Consider the following 13,820-nt stretch of genomic DNA (forward strand, 5'->3'; position numbering starts at 1 on the left):
TTTTATTATTTGATTCATCTTTTACATGATCATCATCACTTCATCATAATTTTTATCCATGAAACATGACTTCTTCATAAACCACTTCATCATCATCACTACTATCATAATCTTTATCCATGAAACATGACTTCTTACCTTTATCCTTGTAGTCTTTGTATTTTTTGAAATCCTTCTCGCCTTTATACTTGTTGTTCTTCTTTTCTTCTTTTTCTTCTCTGTTTTGACACCTTGTAGCAATGTGACCAACTTCTTCACAAGAAAAAAAATTAGAGGAATTTCACCTTTTTACTTTCCTTTGTCTTTGGGATATCTTCTTGCAAGAAGGGATTTAATGGCTTCAATATTATTGTCAAAACTATTTTCCTCTTCACTTTCAATTTTTTTTACTTTAGACTTTGCAGCTTTCTTCTTGAGTGACAACTTAGCTTCAAATGTAGACTTAGGATTGCTAGAACTAGAAACATAATTATCATAGTTATCTAGCTCAAATGGTGTCAACCTTTCCACTAAAGAATCCAAATTTATCTTATTATTAGGATTACATCTCATCCTTGAATAGCTAAAACTCTAATTGCATAGATAGGAAGAAGGGTTTTGAATACCTTTCTTACAATAGTGACATCATCAATTTTCCCTCTAGAGGCTTTGATTGCAGTTACACTAGCTTTGATTCTCTCAACATATTTTTCAATGATTTCATCTTCTTTAATCGTTATCTGATCATACTAACCTCTTAATATTTCTACCTTGGCTCTTCTCATATTATCATCACCTCCATAGATATCTTTTAGCTTGGTCCACATCTCATGAGTAGTAGTACACCCTTTACTTCATCAAATTCAACAAAATTAAGAGTAGATGCACTATCAATCATCATAATTTTATGATTCTTCCTTTCAAAAATCTCCTCCACAATCAATCCTTCAATAGGAGCTTTATACTAGGAATTAAAATATTTTAGACTTGAATCACTGATGGTTTCCAAATGTAGCTTCATAAGTTCCTTCCATTCTTTGAGGTTATCTTTGTTCAACTTGGGAATCTATCTTCTATAAGACATCTTGATCTTTATCTTAGGTCATTGAAACCTTCTCTGCAAGTACCAAAAGCTCTAATACCAATTGTTAGAAATATAAGAGGATTAATTAAAAGGGGAGGGGTGAATTAGTTACCACAAAAAATAATCCTAGATCCCTTAGATGTGTTAGAATTACAATAGAAAGAGTAAATTCTGATGGGGGAGGGGGCGTGAATTAGTGCTTTAAACTTCAACCCATAAAACATTCACCATATACCTATCTCTCAATTAATTAAGTAAACTAAAATGTCATATAAATTATATAAACAAGTAAGCATTCACACATGTATGACACAAGATATGATTACCCAAAAACCATTCAATGAGAAGGTAAAACTAAGGGTGGAGGTGAATCCCAAAAATATTCACTACTACAGTAATAAAGTGTATTCAATGAAGGTTGAAATATTTGATCATGAAACATGATCTACCCTATGAAAGATCTACCCTGTTAAAAGCTTACAAATACTATTAGGTCTTACCCTATTAAATGATTTCAACACCCTATTAGAAGTGTTCCTTATTAAAGGACTTCAACTTATAATTAAGTAAGCACCTTCTTAGAGGATTTCAATACATTCTGTTAGGACTACTCTGATAAGAGACTTAACTAATTCACCTATAAGAATGTTACAACAATGATCCTATGATTAGCACTCTATTGCTTGATGTCAGATCACCTCTATACTAATGTATACTTGACCCTTCTTGATCAAATGTCTCTCTACTATTTACTATTTCTTTCCTCTATTCTCCTTTAATTGATTCTACAATGTAACTTCAAATCATAATACCTTGGTCACCATGAATGTCATATTTTCACATGAAAACTCTCCTTCTCACTCTCTAATCATTCCATTAAAAATTTAAGGTTTTTCCTCCTTAGGAAGACCTAGGTGACTTAGGGTTAGGTATGAATCAACGGTTGTGATTCACCCATTTTGCCACTTAAACCTTCCCTTACCTAATTGGATGCATGTAATACATAGAGATTCCCACTTAAGATTCATCATTATCAAAAAAATATCACAAATTAATCTTTAAGTCAACCGAAAAATGGTTTATAATGTAGTTTGTGCCAATACAAACAACTATGTTAAAATTGTGATACTCGATATCTGAAGTCCCTTGTTCTTGGCACTAACTATGACTTCAATGTTTTCACTCAACATCTAAATGACTTGGCATAGACTATTTTTCTTGGCAACTAAATCACTTAGCACATACTATTTTCTCACCATTTGAGTGACTCATCATATGAGTGACTCAACATTCACATTTACTCAACATGCTCTAACTTATATGTTGTTCTCAACATATGTTACTTGTTTGGCATGCACTAAGTAAATGACTTAAGTGTATAGACACTCACTTGTCAAAAGCAATATGAGATTAACAATCTCTGCCTTTGAATCATACATTAATAATATTATTCTTATGAGCATACCATAGATGTCTATTCAACTTCTATACAAAATTTCAAAATATTAAAATTTTGCAACATGACTTATACCTCAAAATTTTATGACTCCCCTTGATTTGTTTAATCTATTCTATACTATACTATATATCAAAATATTTCTCCTACTAAGTAGATTTGCATCAACTAATACTCTTTGTCTGGATCTTGTTGTTCTCTTACTCCTTTGTGTCTTACTCGCCCTTGAGTATAGATATCTCTTTATTCTGCTTGCTTGCTCTCCCCCATTGGCTCCTCGATTGCTCTTACTCCCCCTCTTTGACACTGATGTCAATATGTTATTCATCTATAGTGTATTTGTACAAAAAGGATTTATAGACCTCAAGTATAATTTTAAGAGTGATATCCTAGTTATTGCAAGCTACCTTCAAAGACTTAATTTGGATGGCTAGCTTGGTAGCAAGGTGGACTATGCTATATAATGTAGAAATATCAGGGTCTTTCTTCATAAGTGTTTTTTCATAACCCAATTCCTTGTGTAAAATCTCCATGTGAGGAGTCAATGTCAACTAGATGCTGATCAATTTAGCCCTTATGTTGGCTTCATCTACTTGTAATGATGTTAAATAACTCTGGGATTGTAATAAGTTCCTAAAATGTTTTTCAATTTGATCTAGAGACTTGGGAAATGTTTCACTAGATGACTACATTTGGCTCTCCAAACTTAGGATGTAATTCCTTACCTCTTGTATGAAGAGTGTAGGATTACATAGTTTGGTGTATAGAAAGAAAATGTTCTCTAGTACCTTCTTCACACTCTCTATCTTGGTTGCTAGCTCAACCTATGTCAGTGCAATACCACTGGATATCTTCCCATTTACCTTGTTTTGAAGCTTCTTTTCAAACAATTCTAATAGTTGACATTAGTAGCTACATATGTGTCAGTAAGTGATTCCACTATATTGGTCAATTATCCAATGATTAGCTTTGTTTCATTTGGAGTAGGTAGATTAAATGCATCTAAGAAAATCTCTCTAATATTAATAAAATCTTTCTTCTACCTATGCTCACTTCTGAGTAGTTCTTGGTGTTTCTTCTTTAGTACTACCTCTTGTAATATACCCATCTGCTCAATTGTGATTGCTGCATAACCAAATTTAGGCAATAAAATCTCTTCATCTAGGCTAACATCTCCATATGTAATTACCTCTTTTTCCTTAGATGAGATTGGACTCAATATTGAAAATTGAAATGTGTAGCTTCTATGCTCAACCTCTAAAGAATTTGACTAGAAGGAGTACTAAATTTATGTAATGTCACCAGTGCATGAATAGCTAGTAGCTCCTTTGGCTTGGGTGTCAAACTTGTCTCTTTAGACTTATCCTTTTATACCTCTATGGTTTCAATTGCACCTTGATCTTGTTCTAGAGGTGAAGGTGCATCTACTTGACCTATTTGGATTTGAGTCCCATCATTTTCTAGTATTGTTTCTTGCCTTTACCAACTGTCTCATCCTTATCTTTTTTAGTTTCTTGGACATTCACTATGATTGAAGTATCTTGTGTGAGTGTACTGACAGTGAAACCTATTGTCTCCTTCCTTTGATATATAGCTATGGGTTGTGAAGGTTGTACACATGTGACATGAATAGTAATTATAGGGTATTCTTGTGTTTTCACTTCCTCCCCTATAGTTATAGTCTCTATCTTTGTATTTCATCTACACTTACCAATATAGGATTGTCACATAATTTGGCCTAGAGAGTGGACTGGACAAGTATCCTTTTCAAATCTTCCTCTATAAAGGGATTTGATGTTCTAAGTAGTAGTATTAGAAACATCCTTTACTATAATAGTTTCACTTTTTACACTTTGTTACCTCTGGTTTTACCGCCAAAAGATTTAAATTCAAATCGACGGCCTGTTCAATGGTTAGCCAAAAAATTGTTATTTTAATGCCCCGACTCGCCAAGGTTCTGTGACCGTAAGATTTTAGATGGATCGATGGTAGGCGCGATCTCGTCATCAAAAGTTGCACAGGAGATAGTATCGGCGACATCGCGCCCGAACGACATGTGTTTGGTGGGCCTTGCGGGTGGGTCACAACGGAGGGTGGTCGGAAAGTTTTTCGGCGCCGCAGGCGCTATGGCGCTATCATACGCCAACCGAAAAATCTCCATGGCGACATAGCACCCGGCGGAGATGCTCACGACGGCGGGCGGGTCACGTTGCCGAAAAAATGTTGCAACAATTGGGTAAAGTTTGGCGAGCTGGAGAAAATGAACGACGAGAACTTCAGACAAATATTGGGCCCCCATTGCGTACCTCATCTGCCCAGTTGGCAGAGCTCGTGTCATGACAGTGAATCAAAAAGAACCATGCACAGATAGGGACACGTCATTGGTTGGGTGCTATGGCGCTATGAAAATTTAACCTCAATTTTCCCATAGCGACATGGCGCCTGGTCTACACGTGGTCACCTTGTGAGGCCAAGTCGCAAGATTGCCCAGTGGTGTTCCGATGGGCCAGTGAGGAACCGCCGCGTGTAACCAGGCTGGAGTCTCTATTAGTACGGTTGGCACAGTCAAGGTTTGTGATCTCCACCGTTAGATTTGATTGCATCGACAGATGGCACCATCTCGCTATGGCGGAGATGCGCAGATATTATCATGGCGACATAGTGCCCATCCGTCGCATGGCCATTCTACGGATCAAGTCTCGGGTTCACCAACTAGATGATGCCATGTGTATATGTCAAGACATTGCAACCACGGGCCCAGTAGTTTTCAGGAGGGATGGCAAGTGAAGTACGAGGTCGCTCTGATCGTCAGATCTACAAGATCTACGGCTGGCGCTATCTCGCCATCAGGAGCTGCCTAGACTTTAGCATCAGCGACATAGTGCCCATGCGCCATGTGTCCTAGCGGGGCTGCATTTCATGCCGTCAGAAGTAGATAGGGTGGGGTGACTGACAAACCAACAGCGGGACGCCATGTGTTGGCGAGCCCGGCAAATCAATAGGAACGGCGGGTTACAGAAGGTCATGTTCTCCACCGTCAGATTTGATGAGATCAACGGTAGGCACCATGTCGCCTTAGCGAGGCTGCAAGATTTTTACCATGGCGACATTGCACTCGACTGACATGCGTCGATGGGGTCAGGTCTCATCGGATGCATCATTGAGGTGGCACTGATTCGGATGGAGGCCCAGTCATAGGAAAGAGAGTCCACAATGAATCAAAACTAACCACGTGTGCCGAGTCAAAACACATATATGTTGAGGAGCCAAATTTCTTGATACAATCAGCGCATTAAGGGGTGGATTCTCCACTATCAGATCTGCAGGAATCTAGGGTCGATACTATCTCGCCATGGAGGAACTGCGCGGATTTTACAATAGCGAGTTAGCGCTCGAAAGTCACATGTCCTCGCGTTTCAGTTTTTGACGTGGCAATTAGCTGACAGCCAGCGATTAGGTGATAAGGTGGCACAGTTAGTTCGATGAAGGAAGTCAACCATGGAAGGACTCTCCAAGTGGCAAGACAAAGGATTACGATTGGCTCGCGTGGCTTAGTCAGCATATAAGAAATCGGGTCGGCTAATAGGCCAGTTTGATTCATGAACCAAGATGCAGAGGTGATTGACGTATCTCGCGATCTGATCTTCACGATCATTTCCGACCTACCAGGAATGAATGCAGGACATAAGGACACTCCAACCATCTGTTCGGCCCATCTACCATGTCAGGGAATGTTGTGGCACCGTTTCTATCTTCCCCAGGCTCTTCTCAGAAGAAATGAGATTTCTCGGTATGCAGGCCAGGATTTCAATCCAGATCCCCGATTGGATTCTCAAGACAGGAAGTTAATGCCAGTAGGTAAGAAGTGAATGTAACGTGGAAATCTTCAGTTGTGCCTGATCTATAAAGGCAATTTCATGATCTATTCTAAGGGTCGATTCTTCCTGATTTTCTCTGCTACTGCTTGCAGACTTACAGTGTAAAACCCCCTTTATCTCTGAGCCATGTAATAGCCTGTATCATCTCTTTCGGCCACCAGTGTGAATGTGCATCACTTTGGCTCATATTGGTGTATTGTTGAGATCAACGATCTGCATACTGTATCTATCTTTGGCCTATTGAATAATACATAAGTGAAATCTCCTTTTCCTAGTGTCATTCGGTTGGTTTCTTCTGATCTGTATGTGATTACTGATCGATATAAGTCTGGATGTGTATGACTTTTGTATGTTATTCTGGTTTTGTAGTATATATATGGGTAGGAATGAATCTGAACACTCTATCTTGGTGCATCACTGCCTTAGATTAGACTAGGTAGATTTGCTTTGACGCTCCCTTTCTCCCTTTCCCTTCTAAGAATAGATAGGTGTGCCCTGATAGTAAGAGGAAGCCGACCTTCTTCGGAGACTCAACCTCGTAGTTCAAGTCCCACATCTTGGAGGTTGTTTCCATGTTTCACTAGGTTGTCCTCGTGCATAGGCCTTGGACAAGGGTGCAAACCTAAGTGACAACAATTTTTGGCACGCCCGGTGGGACAATATCAGAAGATTTCATGTCTACTGGTGTCAAAAGAAGAAAGAGTTTTTGAGATTAATGCTGAAGAAGTAGTGTTGGCTTCAGTATTCAAGCCTTCAAGAGGCTGATTCATCAAGTACTTGGCGACTCTGAGCATCAACAAATCTGGTTCAGGCCAAAGTTGCAGAAATTCATGCCCAGAGCTAAAACAAGGGCGTCTTCTAGAGGTAATTTTCAATATCAAGAACTCTCACTTTCAAGTCCTAGAAGAAGGAGGGCTAGAGCTTCATTATCACCAGTTAGAGGTGGAGTAACAATCAACATACCTATGAGATCTGTCTCTACTCCTCCTACTGTCTGAACTCAGCCTAGATTGCCATCAGCACTCATCAATAGAACACTTGTTTATATGGCACAACCAAGAGTTCATCCTTTTTCCACCTTTAATGGTGGAAGTCCTCTTTTGTTAGCCCAAAGACATGATATACCAGAAGCTGCACTAAAAAGCATACCTGATTTTATTGGTGAAACTTCTATTTCCCCCCTAGAGCATATGCAAGAGGTAGCGAATGTCTGCAATATTCATGGTATTACGGAAGATGATGTTGCTATCAGACTTCTAGCCTCATCTTTAAAAGGAAAAGCATTACAGTGGTATAGAGGCTTAGCTCATGGTTCCATAACTGATTGGGATGGACTAGGAGCAGGATTATGCAAACATTTTGAGGATAAGAGTGACCATTTGTCACTATTAGAGCAGCTGACTACAATAAAAAGAGCCCCCCATGAATGTATGACTGATTTTAATTATAGATTCCAAAATACATGGGATAGAATACCTACTATAGTGAAACCTACCCCTGGTAATGCCTTCTTGCATTACCTTAGAGCTTTTAACAGTGATATTGCCACTACAATCCAAACTATGGGAGGAGATATATTACCTAATGCTTATGAGACAGCCATAAAAGCTGAGAACATTCTAATACAAGGAGGAAAGTTGGCCCCAAGGCCTCCTATGCCTTTCTTTCTTGATGTTCCCAACCACCAACCAGCAATAGCCCCTCTCCCTACAATCTCTACATCACAAGTCCTTACTCTAGTTCCCCAAGCTTCCACATCCTCAAACGGAATAGATGAACTCAAGGAAATGCTCCAAGGTCTAGTATTAAACGTAGATAAAAGAGAAAAGACCCTGGATAAAAAATTACAAGAGCAGGGGAGGGAGTTGAAGGACCAAGGGAAGAGACTAGAGGATAGGTTTTCTCTAATAAAAAAGATGAGTAACAAGGTGGTGGCCTTAGAAAGACAGCAGGCTCAAGGTGGCAAGCCTCCCCAATTGCAATATCAGGCTCCAAGTGGTTGTAGGCCTCCTAATCAGTGGAATAGCTCTTTTGATCAGAATAGGCAGAATAGTCATGTTTCTGCTTCAAGCTCAAATCAGAATAGAGCTATAGTCCCTCAAAATAACTTGGCCCAAGACCAGGATTTTTGTCCCTCATGTAACTATTCTTATACCTACTGCTTGTGTCAAAAAGTAGAATCTTATTTGGCCCTAACTATCCAGGAGTTCACAGTAAAGCAATCACACAAAGAAGATCATCCCAAGGAGGCCCCATGTGTTCAAAGGCAGGGTGATTGCTCTTTTATGAATCACCAAATGGAGGAACATTGTAATGTAAACCAGGACTCCGTTGCTCATAACACAAGAAGCAAGAAGAGAGCTATGGAACATGTTGCTCCTCCTTCTCCTAAGTAGGCCTCAACTTCAAGTGTTATACCTAACACACAAATAGCAAATGAGCAGACGAACACTTCACAACAACAAAAGCAAGGTCCAAGAAATGAGGGTGCAAGTGATCCTTTTGTTGCCCCATCTCAACCTCTTATAAGTGCAGCCCCCAAAGTTTCTACCAAAATTCCTAGTGCACCATTAAGTGTGGTAGAGAAAATGAAGAAGACCAACGTAAACATTTCCATGTGGGATGCTGTTGCTACCATACCAATGCAGAGGAAGATGCTGCAGCAAGAATTGGAAAGGATTGAGCCCAAGGATCAGTCATCTACCATGTAGAGTGCCACCAATTTAGTACAACCAGTGGGAGATGTGGAGGCAAATAAAAAGGTTAGACCTCCTCCATTTTATGTTTCTCTGATTATAAGGGGAAAATTAGTCCATAATTGCATGATAGATTCAGGGGCTAGCAGCTCAGTAATGCCTAGGTGTGTTGCTGATGCTTTAGGGATGAAATATGAGCCCATTGTTACGGATGTGTTACAACTAGATGGGAGTACTGTCAAAACCGTAGGCATCCTTAGAAGTGTGGAAATGGCCCTACATGCATGCCCTGGTTGTACTGTGATTCAAGACATATCTGTGGCTAAGGTTAAGCCCTATTTTGCCATCTGTCTTTCGAGAGACTTCACTGCTCAAATTGGTGGATTCATATCTACTGATTGGTCTTACATGTCATTTAAGACCAGATATGGGGCCAATGCTTCAATAAGAGCAGAACCTCAAGCCCTTCACCACACTGAACCCTACACTCCCAACTTCATCAATATGAATTGCCCTATCCTAGAGGTGAACGAAAATAACGTAGTAAATGAGCCTGTCACTTCCATAGCAGGGATTCCTGATTTCTTCTTGGATGAATGGGCAAATACATGTCAGTTTGAACCTATGTCGGAAACCCTTGAGACAGGCCTTAGTACATATTTCATAATAGAGAAGGAGGTTCAAGTTCCTGACCTTGTTAGGACTAATGACGACATAAATGGAGTATGGAGAATGTACTTTGATGGCTCAAGGAATAAAAATGGATTAGGGGCTGGTGTTATGTTGATCTCTCCTACACAAATAAGATACTACTTCTCCTTTAGGTTCCAATTCAGTTGTACCAATAATGTGGCCGAGTATGAATCCTTGATCCAAGGTCTCCTACTTGCCCAAAAGAGGGGAATTCGAGCCTTGAAAGTATATGGAGACAGTGAGTTGGTAGTGAACCAAGTGAGAAATCAAAATATCACCAAAAATGGCCTGCTCAAGTCTTATAAACATAGAGTCTGGGATTTGCTCTAGGGTTTCAATGCATTTAACATTCAGAGCATTCCTAGGAAAGAAAATAAACATGCTAATAGACTTGCAGTAGTGGGTGCATCTTATGATGTGCCAAAGAATCTTGAGGAAGAAAAGAAACAACAAATAAGGGTAGTGGTGAGGCCTACTGTTCCTGATAATAATACTCACTGGCAAGTGTTCGAGTCTGATGAGCAAATTGTGAGCTTCTTGCAGAATGAAGCAGAATTTTCAGAGAGAAGTCAGCTGAGACTACAAGATCAATATGGTGATCAGATCATTCATCTCAGTTCCAACAAGCAACCCAAGGGTCTCATTACCTTGGAGGGCATCTTTAATCTTGATGATCAAATAAGAGGCAAAGGGATGAATCTAGTTGCAGAAAAGGATGACCATGCCCCAGTTACTATTGCTGATGGAAAATCTCTTAACATGGGGAAGGTATGTTCTAAAACTGAGCAAGAAGATTTCATTCATCTATGTCAAGAATTTAGTGATGTATTTGCTTGGACATATGATGATTTAAAAGGGTTTGACCCTAGTTTGTTTCAGCATACCATAGATTTAGTTGATAGGGTCAAACCAGTAAGGCAAAAATAGAGGCCAGTGAATCCCAAGATTGAACCTTTAATGAGGAAAGAACTATCCAAACTGATTGAGGCTAACATAATTTTTCCTATCAAACACTCATCATGGGTAGCTAACCTTGTCCCTGTGAGGAAGAAGAATGGAGAAATCAGATTGTGTGTGGACTTTAGGGATCTCAATCAGGCTTCTCGTAAAGATCACCATCCTCTCCCTTCTATGGAGCAAATTCTGTCCAAGGTCAGTGGGTCAAGGAGATTCTCTTTTCTTGATGGGTTTTTAGGTTATAATCAAGTACTGGTTAAAGAGTCTGATAGATACAAGACATCATTTACTACTAAATGGGGCACCTATGCTTATTGCAAAATGCCATTTGGATTAACAAATGCAGGTGCCACATTCCAAAAGGCAATGGAGGTAGCTTTCAGAAGATTAATTGACAAGTTTGTCTTGGTATACCTTGATGATATAACTGTATATTCCAAGAATGTGGAAGATCATCTTGATCATTTGAGACAGGTATTTCTAAGATGTAGAGAGTTTGGGGTATCTCTCAACCCAGCCAAATGTGTCTTTGCTACAAACCAAGGAAAACTATTGGGACACATTGTATCTAAGGATGGGTTGACCGTTGATCCAGAAAGGACAAAAGCAATACTTGCCCTTCCTCTCCCTAAACACAAGAAAGGGATACAAAGCTTCCTTGGTAGGATAAATTTTGTAAGAAGGTTTATTCCTAATCTTGCCACCATGGTGAAACCCCTTACAGCCATGCTCAAGAAAGATATGGTCTTCTCATGGACCAAGGAGGGGAAGGAGAGTTTTGAAAAGATCAAGGCAGCCATAGCATCGGCCCCTACCCTCATGAACCCAAAATTTGAGAAAGATTTCATCCTCTACACTTTAGGTGGTAAGTCAAGTATCTCTGCTATCTTGACCCAAACAAATGACAGGAATGAGGAGCAACCCATAGCCTTCTTTAGTGAAGGGCTTAAGGAATATGAAGATAAGTATAGCTTTGTTGAGAAGCAAGCCCTTGCAGTCATTAGAGCCTTGAAGAAGTTTAGACACCTCTTATCCCATAATAGGATCCATTTGTTGGTGCCCCATGCAAGTATAAAAGACTTCCTGTTAAACAAAGATGTCAGTGAGAAGAGAGGCTGATGGATCACTAGGGTAATGGAATATGATGTTGACATTCAGATTACCAAATTGGTAAGAGGAAGAGGATTATGTAAAGAAATGTTATCAGATCAGAACTCAGATGAAGAAGTTGCCATGGTGATAGCAGAGCAGCAGGAGGAAAGGTATGCTGATGGTCCAAGGAGCTGGATAAATGACATGAAGAATTTCTTATTAGGGAATGGATACCCTCAGGGATTGGACAAAACTAAAAGAAGACAATATAGACTACAATCCATTCCCTATGTTGTGATTGACAATATCCTATTTAGGAGGGATTTTAATGGGACCCTGTTGAGGTGTGTTGAAGTGAATCAGGCTGAAAGGGTGATTAGAGAACTCCATGATGGCCCTGATGGTGGCCACTTCTCTTCCAGAACAACCGCTATGAAGATCATGAGGGCTGGATATTATTGGCCATCTTTGTTCCATGATTGTTACAGGTATGTGAGGAAATGTGAGAAATGTGCTTTTTTCTCAGGCAAACAGAGACTTGCAGCTCTTCCTCTTCATCCTATTCAGGTGGATCAGCCCTTCACTCAGTGGGGGTTGGATTTTATAGGCCCCATTAATCCTCCATCTAGTGCAGGTCATAAATGGATCTTAGCTGCTACTAATTATTTCACTAGGTGGATAGAGGAAGTTGCCTTGAAGGATGCCACAGAGCCATCTATTGTTGAATTCCTTGATGGAATTGTATCTAGATTTGGTGCTCCTTCTACTATCATCTCAGATAATGCCAAGTCTTTTGTTGGAACCCAAATTTGTGCATGGGCCATGAATCACAATATCTACCTGAGCACATCATCAAACTACTATCCTCAGGGTAATGGTTTGGCTGAATCTTTTAACAAGAATCTGATCAGAATTATGAAGAGGACAATAGAAGACAATCAGAGGACCTAGCACAAGAAATTAAGGACTGCTCTATGGGCTGATAGGATAACACCCAAGAGATCTATTGGGAATTCACCTTTTGTGCTAGTATATGGTAGGGAAGCTAGACTCCCAATCTCATTGGAGTTCCCATCCTTGGAGTTGGCTCATCAGCTGGAACTGGTTGAAGATGATGCCATGACAGTAAGAATGGCAGAACTAATTGAGTTGGAAGAAAAGAGAAACAAAGCTATGAAAACTCTAGAGATTCACCAGCAACAGATGAAGAGGAATTTTGACAAGAAGGCAAGGGCCAGAATCTTCAGAGAGGGGGATTTAGTTCTCAAGTGGGACTCAGACAGGGAAAAACCAGGAAGGCACTCCAAATTTGACCCATTATGGAGTGGCCCTTATCTGATTTCCAGTTGCAAACAGGCCAACGCATTCCAACTAAGTAGGCCAAGTGGTGAAGTTCTACCCATTCCAGTCAATGGGATCTATCTGAAGCCCTATTTCTGAAGGGTTTTTTAATCTATGTACATAGTTAATCTAGTTGCTTCCTACTTGTTTCTGTTTTGCAATAAGTGCATGAGCACATGGCTCTCTTCGTGAGTCATCTTTGACATATCTCACGCTACTAAGGAGGTCCCATTTTTGTTTTTTTTGTTGTTTCCAATCATAGAAGCAGAGTTAGAACCTTAAGGGTTTTTAATGTTTTGATTTCCTCTTTAAGGGTTAGGGTTCTTGCAGCTCTCAACTTGTGCCTCCTGGTCCTCTTTTCGACTCCATAGCCCAACGGATCATTCTTAGGCATTGGTCATGCATTGAGCAGGCTCATGCCCCCTGCGAGTCGCCAAAAGTGTTACCTCTGGTTTTACCGCCAAAAGAGTTAAATTCAAATCCACGGCCTGTTCAACGGTTAGCCAAAAAATTGTTATTTTAATGCCCCGACTCACCAAGGTTCTGTAACTGTCAGATTTTAGATGGATCGACGGTAGGCGCGATCTCGTCATTGAAAGTTGCACGAGAGATAGTATCGGCGACATTGCGCCTGAACGACACGT

This window comes from Cupressus sempervirens, chromosome 2, assembly GCF_028749045.1.
Source record: "Cupressus sempervirens isolate cs-2001-9-10 chromosome 2, ASM2874904v1, whole genome shotgun sequence".
Lineage (NCBI taxonomy): Eukaryota > Viridiplantae > Streptophyta > Pinopsida > Cupressales > Cupressaceae > Cupressus > Cupressus sempervirens.